This window comes from Hemitrygon akajei, chromosome 8, assembly GCF_048418815.1.
Source record: "Hemitrygon akajei chromosome 8, sHemAka1.3, whole genome shotgun sequence".
Classification (NCBI taxonomy): Eukaryota; Metazoa; Chordata; class Chondrichthyes; order Myliobatiformes; family Dasyatidae; genus Hemitrygon; species Hemitrygon akajei.
In genome coordinates this window covers 172,628,761-172,643,069 of record NC_133131.1, presented here as the reverse complement: position 1 = coordinate 172,643,069, position 14,309 = coordinate 172,628,761, and the positions used below count along the sequence as shown (strand labels likewise).

At 43.5% G+C, this 14,309-nt stretch overlaps 1 long non-coding RNA gene across 1 annotated transcript; it reads right to left on the bottom strand.

The window, feature by feature from the left end:
• Positions 1-9,101: 9,101 nt before the first annotated feature.
• On the bottom strand, positions 9,102-14,098 carry LOC140731488 (uncharacterized). Its single transcript, XR_012099855.1, has 3 exons — positions 13,799-14,098; positions 10,561-10,631; positions 9,102-9,227 (listed from the first exon to the last, which is right to left on the bottom strand). It is a non-coding gene; the product is annotated as an uncharacterized lncRNA (long non-coding RNA).
• Between the last annotated feature and the right edge of the window lie 211 nt (positions 14,099-14,309).

Genomic DNA, 14,309 nt, shown 5'->3' with positions numbered 1-14,309 from the left:
AACGGGGGACAAGGAGATGGCTAATGAACTAAGTGAGTATTTTGCATCAATCTTCACTGTGGAAGACACTAGCAGTGTGCCAGATGTTGAAGAGTGTGAGGGAAGAGAAGTGAGTGCAGTTACTATTACAAGGGAGAAGGTGCTCAAAAAGCTGAAAGATCTAAGGGGGTCCCTGGACCAGATGAACTGCACCCTAGGGTTCTGAAAGAGGTAGTGGTAGAGATTGTGCAAGCATTAGCACAGATCTTTCAAAAATCATTCAACTCTGGCATGATGCCAGAGGAATGGAAAATTGCAAATATCACTCCACTCTTTAGGAAAGAAGAAAGGCAGCAGAAAGGAAATTATAAACCAGTTAGCCTGACCTCAGTTGTTGGGAAGTTGTTGGAGTCAATTGTGAAGGGTGAGGTGACGGAGTACTTGGTGACATAGGACAAGGTCAGCATGGTTTCCTATAGGGAAAATCTTGCCTGATGAACTTGTTGGAGTTCTTTGAGAAGATTACATGTAGGATAGATAAAGGGGATGCAGTGGATGTTATATATTTGGACTTTCAGAAAGCCTTTGACAAGGCGGCACACATGAGGCTGCTTACCAAGTTAAGAGCCCATGGTATTACAAGAAAGTTACTGGCATGTTTAGAGCACTGACTGATTGGTAGGAGGCCGTGAATGGGAATAAAAGGACTTTTTTCTGGTTGACTGCCAGTGACTAGTGGTGTTCTGCAGGGGTTGGTGTTGGGACTGCTTTTCTTTTTATACTGTGTATCAATGATTTAGATGATGGAATAGATGGCTTTGTTGCTAAGTTTGTAGATACAAAGATGGGTGGAGGGGCAGGTAGTGTTGAGGAAACAGGTAGGGTGCAGAAGGATTTAGGCAGATTAGGAGAATGGGCAAAAGAGTGGCAAATGAAATACAATGTTGAAAAATGCACGGTCATGCATTTTGTTAGTAGAAATAAACGTGCAGGCAATTTTCTAAACAGGGAGAAAATCCGAACATCTAAGATGCAAAGGGATTTGGGAGTCCTTGTGCAGAACACCCTAAAGGTTAACTTGCAGGTAGAGTTGGTGGTGAGGAAGGCAAATGCAATGTTAGCATTCATTTCAAGAGGTCTAGAATACAAAAGCAGGGATGTGATACTGAGGCTTTATAAGGCACTGGTGAGGCCTCACCTTGGAACAGTTTTGGGCTCTTCATCTAAGAAACGATGTGCTGGCATTGGAGGGGGTTCAGAGGACGTTTACAAGGATGATTTCGGAAGTAAAAGGATAATCATACGAGGAACGTTTCATAGCTCTGGGTCTGTACTCACTAGAATTTAGAAGGCTGGTGGGGGGGGGGGAAATTTCATTGAAACCATTCAAATGCTGAAAGACCTAGGCAGAGTAGATGTGGAAAAGATGTTTCCCATGGTGGGGGAGTCTAGGACAGAGAGCACAGCCTCAGGATATAGGGGTGTCAATTTAAAACAGAGATGTGAAGAAATTTCTTTAGCCAGAGGGTGGTGAATTTGTGGAATTTATTACCACAGGCAGCTGTGGAGGCCAGGTAGTTGGGTGTATTTAAGGCAGAACTCAATAGCTTCTTGACTGGACATGGCATCAAAGGTTACGGAGAGGCCGGGGAGTGGGGTGGTGGAGCAGGCTCGATGGGCTGAATGGCCTAATGTGCTCCTATGTCTTATGGTCTTATGAGAGGATCGGAGGTGAAGAGCGTCAATAGCTTTAGATTCCTTGGCGTTAACGTTTCAGACGATCTGTCTTGGGACCAGCATGTAAGTGTCATTACAAAGATAGCACGTCTACTTTCTTAGAAATTCTCAATCTTATAAACCTCTATCTTGTGACTTGTGGTGAGGGTTGCACACCATCACAGACTTCAACGCCAAACGCAGTGGTGCTGCCAACATCACGGCCTCTCTCCCAGATGAGCTCAATCACGTTTACGCTTGGTTTGATGTCCCTAACTCTGAGCCTCTGAGGAAAGTCACCACTACAACCTAAAAACCCGGTCATCTCTGAGACACGCAGATGTTTCCAAAGTGTGGACAGTCGCAAGGCTGCGGGACCAGAACACATCCCAGGGCAAGTACACAAGATGTGTGCAGCACGACTGGCAGATGTGTTTACAGTCATTTAAAATCTCTCCCTCTCCCAGTGTAGAGTGCCCTCCTGCTTCAAATTATCCACCATTGTTACTGTACCAAAAAAGACCAAGGTAACATGTCTGAACAACTGGTGTCCTGTTGCACTCACCTCAATAATAAGCAAATGTTTTGACAGGTTGGTCAAGGACTACATCTTCAGCATGCTACCATCCACACTGGACCCCCTACAATTCACCTACCGACACAACCGATCAACAGACGATGCAATAGCCACAGCTCTACACACCGTCCTTACATACCTGGAGAAGAAGGATGCTTCTGTGAGGATGCTGTTCTTGAACTACAGTTCAGCATTCAACACTACACTTCCATCCAGGCTTGACAAGTAGCTCAGAGACCTCGGCCTTCACCCTGTCTTGTACAGCTGGATCTTGGACTTCCTGTCAGATCGCTGGCAGGTGGTAAGAGTGGGCTTCCTCACCTCTACCCCTCTGACTCTCAACACAGAAGCCCCTCAGGTCTATGTACTGTCCCCTCTTTTACTCCCTGTATACCCATGACTGTGTCGCCACCCACAGCACTAATCTGCTAATTAAATTTGCTAATGACATTACATTGATAGGCCAAATCTCAAACAATAATGAGGTGGCCTACAGGGAAAAAGTCATCTCGCTGACACAGTGGTGTCAAGAAAACAACCTCTCCCTCAATGTTGCAAAAACAAAGAAGCTGGTTGTGGATTACAGGAGGAATGGAGATGGGCTAACCCCTATTGACATCAATGGATCTGGGGTTGAGAGTATAAATAGCTTTAAGTTCCTCGGCATCCACATCACCGAGAACCTCACGTGGCCTGTACACAACAGCTGTGTGGTGAAAAAGGCAATAGTCCCTCTTTCACCTCAGACAGTTGAGGAAGTTTGGTAAGGGCCCCAAAATCCTAAGAACTTTCTACAGGGGCGCAACTGAGTGCATCCTGACTGGCTGCATCACTGCCTGGTATGGGAACTGTATCTCCCTGAATCGCAGGATTCTGCAGAGAGTGGTGCGGACAGCCCAGCACATCTGTAGTTGTGAACTTCCCGTGATTCAGGACATTTACAAAGACAGGTATGAAAAAAGGGCCTGAAGGATCATTGGGGACCCGAGTCACTCCAACCACAATCTATTCCAGCTGCTACCATCCGGGAAACGGTACTGCAGCATAAAAGCCCGGACCAACAGGCTCCGGGACAGCTTCTTCCACCAGGCCATCAGACTGATTAACTCATGTTGATTTGAGTGTATTTCTATGTTACATTGACTGTTCTATTTATTATAAATTACTATGATTGCACATTTGGACGGAGACATAACGTAGAGATTTTTACTCCTGTATGTGAAGGATGTAAGAAATAAAATCAATTCAATCCAATCAGTTCTCCCCTCAGCGTCCACTGCTCCAGTTCAAAGTGCAAAATTCAAATTTATTAGATAGATAGATACTTTATTCATCCCCATGGGGAAATTCAACTTTTTTCCAATGTCCCATACACTTGTTGTAGCAAAACTAATTACATACAATACTTAACTCAGTAAAAAAATATGATATGCATCTAAATCACTATCTCAAAAAGCATTAATAATAGCTTTTAAAAAGTTCTTAAGTCCTGGCGGTTGAATTGTAAAGCCTAATGGCATTGGGGAGTATTGACCTCTTCATCCTGTCTGAGGAGCATTGCATCGATAGTAACCTGTCGCTGAAACTGCTTCTCTGTCTCTGGATGGTGCTATGTAGAGGATGTTCAGAGTTTTCCATAATTGACCGTAGCCTACTCAGCGCCCTTTGCTCAGCTACCGATGTTAAACTCTCCAGTACTTTGCCCACGACAGAGCCCGCCTTCCTTACCAGCTTATTAAGACGTGAGGCGTCCCTCTTCTTAATGCTTCCTCCCCAACACGCCACCACAAAGAAGAGGGCGCTCTCCACAACTGACCTATAGAACATCTTCAGTATCTCACTACAGACATTGAATGATGCCAACCTTCTACATCCTTATCAAACTACATACAGTATATGTCACCATATAAAACCCTGAGATTCACTTTCTTGTGGGCATACTCAGTAAATCCAAGAAACATAATAGAATCAATGAAAGACCGGACTCATTTGGACAGAAAAATAACCAATGTGGAGAAATAGTCTGGCATGGACTCGATGGGCCAAAGGGCTTGTTTTTGTGCTGTAGTTTTCTGTGACTCTAAGACAACAATCTGCATTTTCTCTGGAAATCACCGAAAAACAAACAGTGTTCAAGAGAAAACAACCCAAATTTGTCCAAGCTCTCATTGTAGCACATGCTTTCTAATCCAGGCAACATTGTGATTAACCTCTTCTGCACCCTCTCAAAAGCCTCAGCATCCTTTCTATAATGGGGTGACCAGAACCGTATGCAATACACCACACAATCCCTCCAGATTTCTCAAGTGTTCACATTTCCTCACTATCCAGTAGAAATTTATGTTAATATAATTGTGAAAACTTTAATTAATTGTGTTAATGAACATATTCCATACATTCTCTAAATAATATTCCACAAGTTTTACTTTCAAATATTATAAAGATTCAACATATTTGCATTGTCAATGTTTCAAGTTACAACGCTGTCTATAGACACAGAATGGAAGTCGGTAGCTCATTGTTAATAAACTGCCAGCCCACTGAATGCCGATGCCTACGAGTCAAAACATTTCACTTTTGCCATTGCGTCTGTAGGTTGTTTTGATTGCCTGGCCTGGTGTTGTGAGTTGTGGTTTGTGCATATTTTAAAAAAAAATATTTATGGTGCTGCTCAGTTTTCAGGCTGCGTAAAAACTTCCTGCTCAGCAATGGTTGGTCCTGAAGCGGTAAAGGAAAATTAGAGGGAACATTGCCATCCAGTCTGAACCACTCTGATAGACAACAGTGCCCTTGTTGACTCACGAGAAGAATAACTGGCAGAGGAGTCTGAATTATCCGACTCTTGCTGAGGCACCAGAGATAAAAATGTGTCCCCAATCACCCAGTTGCGAACTACCAAATCAAACAACTGTATGAGCTGAGGAGCATTGTGAGTTGCCTTAGGCTGTTTATCCAAGGAAGGATATGCTGGCATTGGAAGGGTCCAGAGGAGGTGCATGAGAATGGTCGCAGGAATGAAAGGGTTAATATATGAGGAGCATTTAATGGCTCTGGGCCTGTAAAGGAATGAGAGGGGATCTTAGGCAAGGGTTTCTAGGTGGCACAACTTGATGGGCTTGTTCTGCGCTGTATCTCAGTAAGTAAATACTAAATTAAATTACACCCTGGTGACCAATTAATCCACTTACCCATATGTCTTTGGAACGTGGGAGGAAACCAGAGCACCCAGAGGAAACACAGGTATTTCACAGGGAATATGTACAAACTCCTTACAGACAGTGGCGGAAATTGAACCCTGAACTCCAGAATTTTCCGAGCTGCAATAGCATTGCGCTAGCCCCTACGCGACTGTTGCAGTAGTAATTTTCATAAGAACTAAGGATAGAGAACCGTAGCTACTGCACTTTCATGGTAAGCAAACATGGCTGCTCATTAAAAGCCCAGAGGCCAATGATCTTTAAATTCTTAAATGCTTGAAGATGAGGAGGAATTTCTTTAGCCAGAGGGAGATGAATATGTGGAATTCATTGCCACAGACAGCTGTGGAAGCCAAGTCATATATTTAAAGTGGAGGTCACTGGGTTCTTTGTTACTAAAGACATCAAAGGTTACAGGGAGAAGGCAGGAGAATATGGTTGAGAAGGATAATAAGGCTGAACTGACTCCGCAACCTGTGGACTCACTTTCAGGGACTTAGCAGATCATGTCCTATGCGTTACTTGTTTACTTCGTTGTTTTCCATTTGCATGATTCATCTTTTGCACATTAAATGTTTGTCAGTCTTTCTTGTGTATGGTTTTTCACGAATTCTATTGTGTTTCTTTGTTTGGTGGGTGCCTGCAAGAAGATGAATCTCATGGTTGCATATATTTATTTATTTAGAAACACAGAGTTCCTTCCAGCCCACAGAGCTGTCCCATCCAGCAAACCATCAATGTGAACACTAGCCTAATCACGGGACAATTTACAATGACCAATACAACCTACTAACCAGTACATCTGTGAACTGTGGGAGGAAGCCAGAGTACCCGGAGGAAACACACACACTCATGGGAAGGAACGTACAAACCTGCTTACAGGGGATGTCAGAATCTCCGATACCCTGAGCTGTAATAGCGTCACCCTTACTCTATGCTATTGTGGTACCCAAAAGTTTATGTGGTATACATACTTTGAAAATAAATTTGGAATTTGGACTTTGCAATCAGCCATGATGGACTGGTGAAGACTAGATGGGCTGAATGACCTAATTCTGCTCCTGTGTCTTGAGGTCCTAAAGAAATAAAGGCATTGATCACAAGTACCCAGAGACCACACTAGGATGCAAGGTCTACCCCAGCCATTGAGAACTCCTTTTATGTTATTGACTTCAGGAGAACCTGCACCACTCACACCCCTATTCAGATTGGCAGCACAACTAAGGAAACTGCAGCAGTTTCAAACTCAATCTCACACAACCTCTTATACTCCCAAAACACATGCTCCACAGTCAAGAAAGCTCATCAACACCTCTACTTTCTGAGGAAGCTGGATCAATACTCATGACTTTCTACAGATGTGCACTGAGAACATCCCAACGTGGTGCCTGCAGAAGTTGGATAGATTGGTGGAAAGGGCAAAGTGGTGGATGGAATAGTGTTGAGAGGAGTACAGCCATGCACTTAGGCGCAAGGAATAAATGTGTATACTATTTCCTAAAATAGAAAATTCAAAAAACAGAGGTGCAGAGGGACTGACAGTCGTGCAAGATTCTCTAAAGGTTAGCTGGGAAGTAAGGAAGACAAATGCGATGTTAGCATTCATTTTGAGAGGACTAGCATACAAAAGCAAGGATGTAATGCTGAAGCGTTATAATAAATTGGTCAGACCACATTTGGAGTATTGTGAGCAGTTTTGAGCCCCTTATCTAAGAAATGATATGCTGGTATTCGTAAGAATTATCTTAGGAATGACAGGGTTAATGTACAAGGGATGTTTTATGGCTCTAGGCCTGTACACGCTGAGGTCTCGAAGAATAAGGAGGGATCTCATTGAAACCTATCAAATATTAAAAGGCCTTGATAGAAAGGATGTGGAGAGGATGTTGCATATAGTAGGGAAGTTGAGGACTAGAGGGCACAGCCTCAGAATTGAGAGATGCCCATTAGAACAGAGACAAGGAAACATTTCTTTATCTGAATCTGTGGAATTCATTAGCACAGATGGCTGTGCAGCCCAAGACATTGGATATGTTTTAAGACAGACAGACACAGACATCTGTCTGTGGAGATGGTGGAGAGTGGATAGGTTCTTGGTTAATCAGAGTATCAAAGGTTATGGGAGAAGGCAGGAGAATGGTGTTGAGAGGGATGATGGATCAGCCATGATGGAATAGCAGAGACCTGATGGGCTGAATGGCCTAATTCTACGCCTTTGTCTCATGCTACATCACTGTGACACAGAAACTGCTCCGCAACAGATAGGACATCTCCATAATGGGTAGTTAAAACTGCCCAACGCATCACTGGCATTAGCCTACCTGCTATCAAGGACGTATATACAGAAAGGTGCTGGAAAAGTGCCAGCAACATCATGGAAGAACCCACCCACTTTGACTGTTTGTCCCAGCCCCATCAGGGAGGAGGCTATGTAGTATCCACACCACCAAACTCAAAAACAGTTACTTTCCCCGAGCAGCAAGGCTGCTCAACACCTCCACTAACCACACCCCCAAACACCACTACTTTATCATTTCCTGTCACAGATATACAGACGTTCCTGTGCCTAGCATCACTTTATGATCTAAATATATACACTGTCTTATGAATCGATATTTATTGTGCTTTTATTGTGTTTGTCATGCTTATTATGTTTTTTAATGCTGCATCAGGTCTGGAATAACATCATTTCATTCTCCATTACAATTGTATAGTGCAGAATGACAATAAACTATCTCGAATTTTTACAAGGGTAAAGAACAAAAGACCAATGGAAGTTTGGCCTTCAGCTCCAGATTGTTGGTATTCAAAAGTGAACAGATATATCTGCAGGACAACAAAGCCAGATTCTTTCTGGAGCTCCACGGGAAGATGGGTTGAATGTTGGAATGCAGAGTGCAGGTTCACTAGGGAACTAAACTTTATCTTGTTTATTTAATTTATTTTATTCAGAAATACAGCATAAAATAGCCATGAGCTTCACCGCCCAACAACCCACCTATTTAACCCAAGCCTAATCACAGGACAATCTACAATGACCAATTAACCTACTAACCAGTAAGCGTTTGGACCGTGGGAGGAAACCCGAGCACCCGGAGGAAACCCTGGCATTCCACGAAGAGGATGTACAGACTCCTTACAGAGGATGCTGGAATTGAACTCCGAACTCCGATTCCCCCCCACCCCCTCCTCCCGAGCTGTAATAGCATTGTGCTAACCACATTATACCATTAACACAGGTTTATTGATGCAAACACGAGGAAATCTGCAGATGCTGGAAAATCAAGCAACACACACAAAATGCTGGTGGAACGCAGCAGGCCAGGCAGCATCTATAGGAAGAAGCACTATCAATGTTTCAGGCTGAGACCCTTCGTCAGGACTAACTGAAAGAAAAGTACTATCTTTTCTTTCAGTTAGTCCTGACGAAGGGTCTTGGCCCAAAACATCAACAGCGCTTCTCCCTATAGTTGCTGCCTGGCCTGCTGCGTTCCACCAGCATTTTGTGTGTGCCTCAGGTTTATTGATGTTTATTAAAGAACCACCTTTTCAAATCAATGTCAAATAATACCTGAAATAATGAAGACAGCGAAGGCAATGGGTGAAAGAAGTGAATCAACACACTGAATTTGGTTCATAGGAAATGCCAATTTTTAATGGGTACAACAACATCCAACAAATACACCAGAGTGTAACAACTTATTTGCAAGATTATCACCAGGCTCAATTTATGGAAGAAAGACTGTTCACCGTTGCACCTGGAAAATATGAGAAAGATATGTCAACTATGTACAGTAGGTCATGACTTTAACCAAACCCTTCTCTCCACCCAAGCACAGAAACACTTCTAAATTACCAGGAATACAGAAAGCCATTGTTATTCAATATACCAAATCATATATCCAATGTCACACAAAATTTTTTTGTCAGCTGAGTTTCAATATATTATTTTTCTTTCATCACAATGCACCCCTTGACAAGACTCAATTAGCAAAAACACCTCATCAAATCACTCGTCTGTTACTAAGCCATTCCATTAAATGCTGGCAAATTCTTTGATTAAATATTAGCAATGTCTTTGATCCCCAGTCTTGACTGAATTATTGCAACTGTTCTAAGAGGCGTTGTGACTTATACCAACTCATTTCAGAGATCTATTCTGTAAGTTACAACATCTTGGAGCTTACAACGGGACATTGACTGGATGCAGATCCTGGCTAGCAGATGGAGTTCAATCCAGAATAGTGACAAGTGACACACTTTGGAAAGTTGAACTTGAAGGCAGAATACAAGGTTACTGGCAGGATTCTTGGCAATGTGCTGGAACAGAGGGATCTTAGGATTTGACAGTGCATTTCATAGGGTGGTTAAGAAGGCGCATCATATGTTGCCCTTCATTAGTTGGGGGATTGAGCTCAAGAGCCATGGGGTAATGTTGCAGTTCTATAAAACTCTAGCTAGCCTACTCTTGGAGTACTGTGTTCATTTCTGGTTGCTTCATTATCAGAAGGATGTGGAAGCTTTAGAGAATGTGCAGAGGTGATTTACCAGGGATGCTGCCTGGATTAGAAAGCATGTCTTATGAGGATAGACTGAGCAAATGCGGGCTTTTCTCACTGAAGCGGAGGAGGATGAGAGGTGACTTGATAGAGGTGTATAAAATGATAAGAGGCATATATAGAGTGGATATTTTACCGGGAGACTAATTCAAGACAGCATAACTTTAAGTCCTTTGGAGGAAAGTACAGAGCAGGTATCACAGGTAGTTTTTTAAAAATATACACTGAGTAGTTGGTGTGTGGCATGCATTGCCAGGGGGTGGTGGTAGAGGCAGATACATAGGGGACATTTAAGGAACTCTAAGATAGGCGCATGGATGATAGAAACATAGAGGGTTATGCGGGGGGGGGAAGGGTTAAATTGATCTTGGAGTAGGTTAATGGGTCAGTGTAACATCCTGGTTAGAAAAAAGTTCCAATTCTAGTGGCTCTTTAAATGCTGTTGACTGTTTACCGTTTATCAACGAGGATAATCATTAGTGACAACTTAATCACTTAAGCATTGGTTTTCTCAGGTAAAGCTGTTATTTACCTGTTCTACGGAAGATGCTGTCATGTAAAAATGTATTTTCTATCATGCCTTCCGCTTCGTTTCACCTGACGCTGAAAAACAGGCCACGGTTACATTTCAATAAAATCGAGGAGAAAACAGTTACTCTGCATCCTGCTCTTTCACTTTCTCTACCAGACAGTCATCAAAGTTCAAGATTCAAGTTTATTTATCACGTGTACACCAATACATTCAGTGAAATGTGTAACTTGTATTAACAAGCAACACACAGGTGAAGATGTGCTGAGGGCAGTCCACAAGTGTTGCCACACCACACATTCCAGTGCCAACGTAGCGTGTCCACAAGGCTCAGGAGAACAACACAGAATACAACAAGTAGTTAAATAGCAACAGCAAAAACCAAGCTCCATTCCTCCCTCCTACCCGCAGTCCTTTAACCCAGGACAGGCCTCAGGCCTCCAGCAGATTTGTACTCAGGCCTGCAGATACCAGGTTTCAACCTCCCCAGTGGACTTGCAGAGATATGTAGACTAGGCTACGGCCAACAGTCCTCAAATTCTGGACTTCTGGTTTGCCCCTCAGGCCTCAATCCTCGGCATCGATCCCAGGACATACCATACGTCTTGTACAACAACCATCCTCTGGATCCTCAGTTCATTACTTTAGCAGATAATTTAATGGTGTAGATAATAATAAAACTGTAGGCAGATAGAAAATTGTGTTCTAGTTTACACTATTCCCAAACACACTTTGCAAGGATATGTGTTGACGTCTAGTGCTATTGGTCGAAGTAGACACTATCGTGTGGGACAGATGGAGAAGAGAAAGTGAACTGAGAGCGTGAGGAATGATGTATTCAGTACCAGAACCACTTGCATGCATGGAATATAAATACTGACATATGTCCTATTTCCTTGTGAGCGGCAAGGTAGCAGAACACTATTCAATTCCCAACACTGTCTGTAAGGAATCTGTACATTCTTCCATAATCATGTGGGTTTCCTTCGGGTGCACTTGTTTCCTCCCACATTTCAACAACGTACAGGTTATTGCAAGTTAATTGGTCACGTGGGTATGATTGGGTGACACAAGCTCATTGGGCTGGAAGGGCCTGTTACTGTGCTGTATCTCTAAATTAAAATAACAATGCCTGCAACCATTTTATCATAGTAAGACAATCACAAAATGCCACAGCAAAGTTTGTGTGACGCCAATGTAATAGGTTTGCAATTCTGTACTTTCATTATGGTATGGGAGGTATTAAGTGCAATTAAAAGCCTAATGGAAGACAAAGTCACCCCATAGAGTCGTAGAGTACTACAAAACAGAAACAGGCCCTTCAGCCCAACTAATCCATGCCAAACTATATTCTACTTATTCCCATCAACCTGCGCCCTGACCTATCCATGTACCTATCCAAATTTCTCTTAAATGCTGAAATCAAAACAGCACCCATTACATGCACTGGCAGCTTGTTCTACACTCTCACAACCTTCTGAGTGAAGAAATTCCCCTTCCTGTTCCCCTTAAACATTTCAACTTTCACCCTTTACCCATGACCTCTAATTGCATTCTCCCTCAACCTCATTTACCCTATCTATACCCCTCATAATTCTGCATGCCTCTATCAAATTTCCCCTCATTCTCCTACACTCTAGGGAATAAAGTCCTAACCTATTCAACCTTTCCCTATAACTCAGGTCCTCAACTCCTGTTATGACAGTGTTCTGAGTATAGTTAGAGACACAAGAAACTGCAATGCTAAAATCTGGATCAAAAAACAAACTGCAGAGGGGAAGCAGCTACCACAAATGAAGATCTCACCCATCCTAGACATTCTCTCTTCTCCAGCACCCCCACCCCCCCATCTCCCATTGGGCAGAAGATACAAAAAGCATGAAAGCACGTACCACCAGGCTCAAGGACCGCTTCAACCCCATTGTTTTAAATGGCTCCCTAGGTAAATAAAATGGACTCTTTACCTCACAATCTAATTTGTTAAGATCTTCATCTTACTGTCTACCTGCACTGTACTTACTCGTAACTATAACATTTTATTCTGCAATCTAACTGTTCTCTCTTGTGCTATCTCAAAGTACTGTTGTAATGAAATGACCTGTATGGATGACATGCAAGACGAAGTTTTTCATTGTACATGACGATAATTAAACCGATTTATTCTTTGGAGCGCCACAGTAGCATAGCAGTTAGCACGACGCTTTTATGTGTAGGGGGTTGGAGTTTGGAGTTGAGCTCTGCTGTCCCCTGAAAGCAAGTTTGTACATTCCTTCTCGTGTGTGTGTGGATTTCCTCCGGGTACTCTGGATTCCTCCCACAGTCCAAAAGGTGTACTGGTTGTTTGGGCATTGTAAATTATACCGTGATTAAGCTAGGGTTCAATTGGTGGGTTACTGGGTAGCGTGACTCATTGGGCCGGAAAGGACTGTTCCGCACTATTTCTCTAAATAAAATAATCAATTTTCAGTTCTGACCGTTCTCTTCCACAGATGCTACCCGACCTACAATGTAGTTGTTTTTTTATATAACTAAACTGGGGTGGAATCTGCTTCAGGTCATAACCCCTCAGACTCCAGCACCCATCTGGCAGAACTGTCTTGGGATGGTGGAACTGTCAAAATTCAAAGTAAATTTAAATACATATAAGTCACCACATACAATCCTGAAATTCATTTCCTTGTAGGTGTTCACAGTAAATACAATCATGCACAATAGAATCAACAAAAGACCACACATAGCAAGACAGACAAACAACTAATGTGCAAAAGACAACAAACTGTGCAAATACAAAACTTAGAAGAAAAATGATGATGATAATAAATAAGTAATAAATAACATGAAAAGCCTGTAAACTGTTGGGGTGAGTGAAGTTATTTTTGATGCCTGATGTTTGAGGGGTGGAGAGCAAAGATGTACAACAACCTGGCTCATTTTTTGCTAAATGCATGTGACTTATAGATGGCCCAGTAACCTTACCACAAAAAAAAAGACAGGCTGCCATATTCTCTGAACGACTCATAGACAATTCCTCAGTTAAGAGAGGAGGTTAAACTGTGCTATCAACCAATAAGGATTTGATAATATGATAATAGTTACTTTGGGAGAGGATAGTGACTGGTTCCGCTAACCCTCAGCATGACTGATTTGGGCTAATATTGCCCCCCACTTAGCCTGGATAATGACCACTCTGTGTTATGCCTGCCCACCCCGTGGGTAAAAACATAAACCATACAGTACTAACCACTGGTGGCCGACGTCGCCGCTGGGAATGGACAGGTCCCGTCTGGGGAGGTGCTGGTATCACAGGGGGGTGTGCTGCCAGGGCTCGCCCTCGGCTGGTGCCCCGGGCCTGGTGGTTGGTTTCTGGCCCCGTGAGGGTCATCGGGCGCTCTTCCGTCGGCCTTGTCGTTGTTGTCCATCGCACTTCCCCACCCCTCCGACTCCTCCTCCCCTGTTCCCTCCTGGGTGAGCCGGGGCGACAGCGTCGGGCGCCCGCGTCAGCCTGGCGCTCTGTGACCCGCGGTGATGCAACAGTCCGGTGTTACTCCGGTCACCGGCAGCGAGGAAGCGACCGCCCGGACCCCGCCAGCGTCGGAGATGCCTGGCCCGGGAAGCGCGCAAGAGGACATTCCAGCTTCCCGAACCACCTCCCTCGTTGGGAGCGACCCATTGACCCCACCATTGGCTCCTGTGTCCGTATTACAGCAGGGACATTGGCTGAGCAACCCCGATGGGCCGAGTTGTCTAACTCT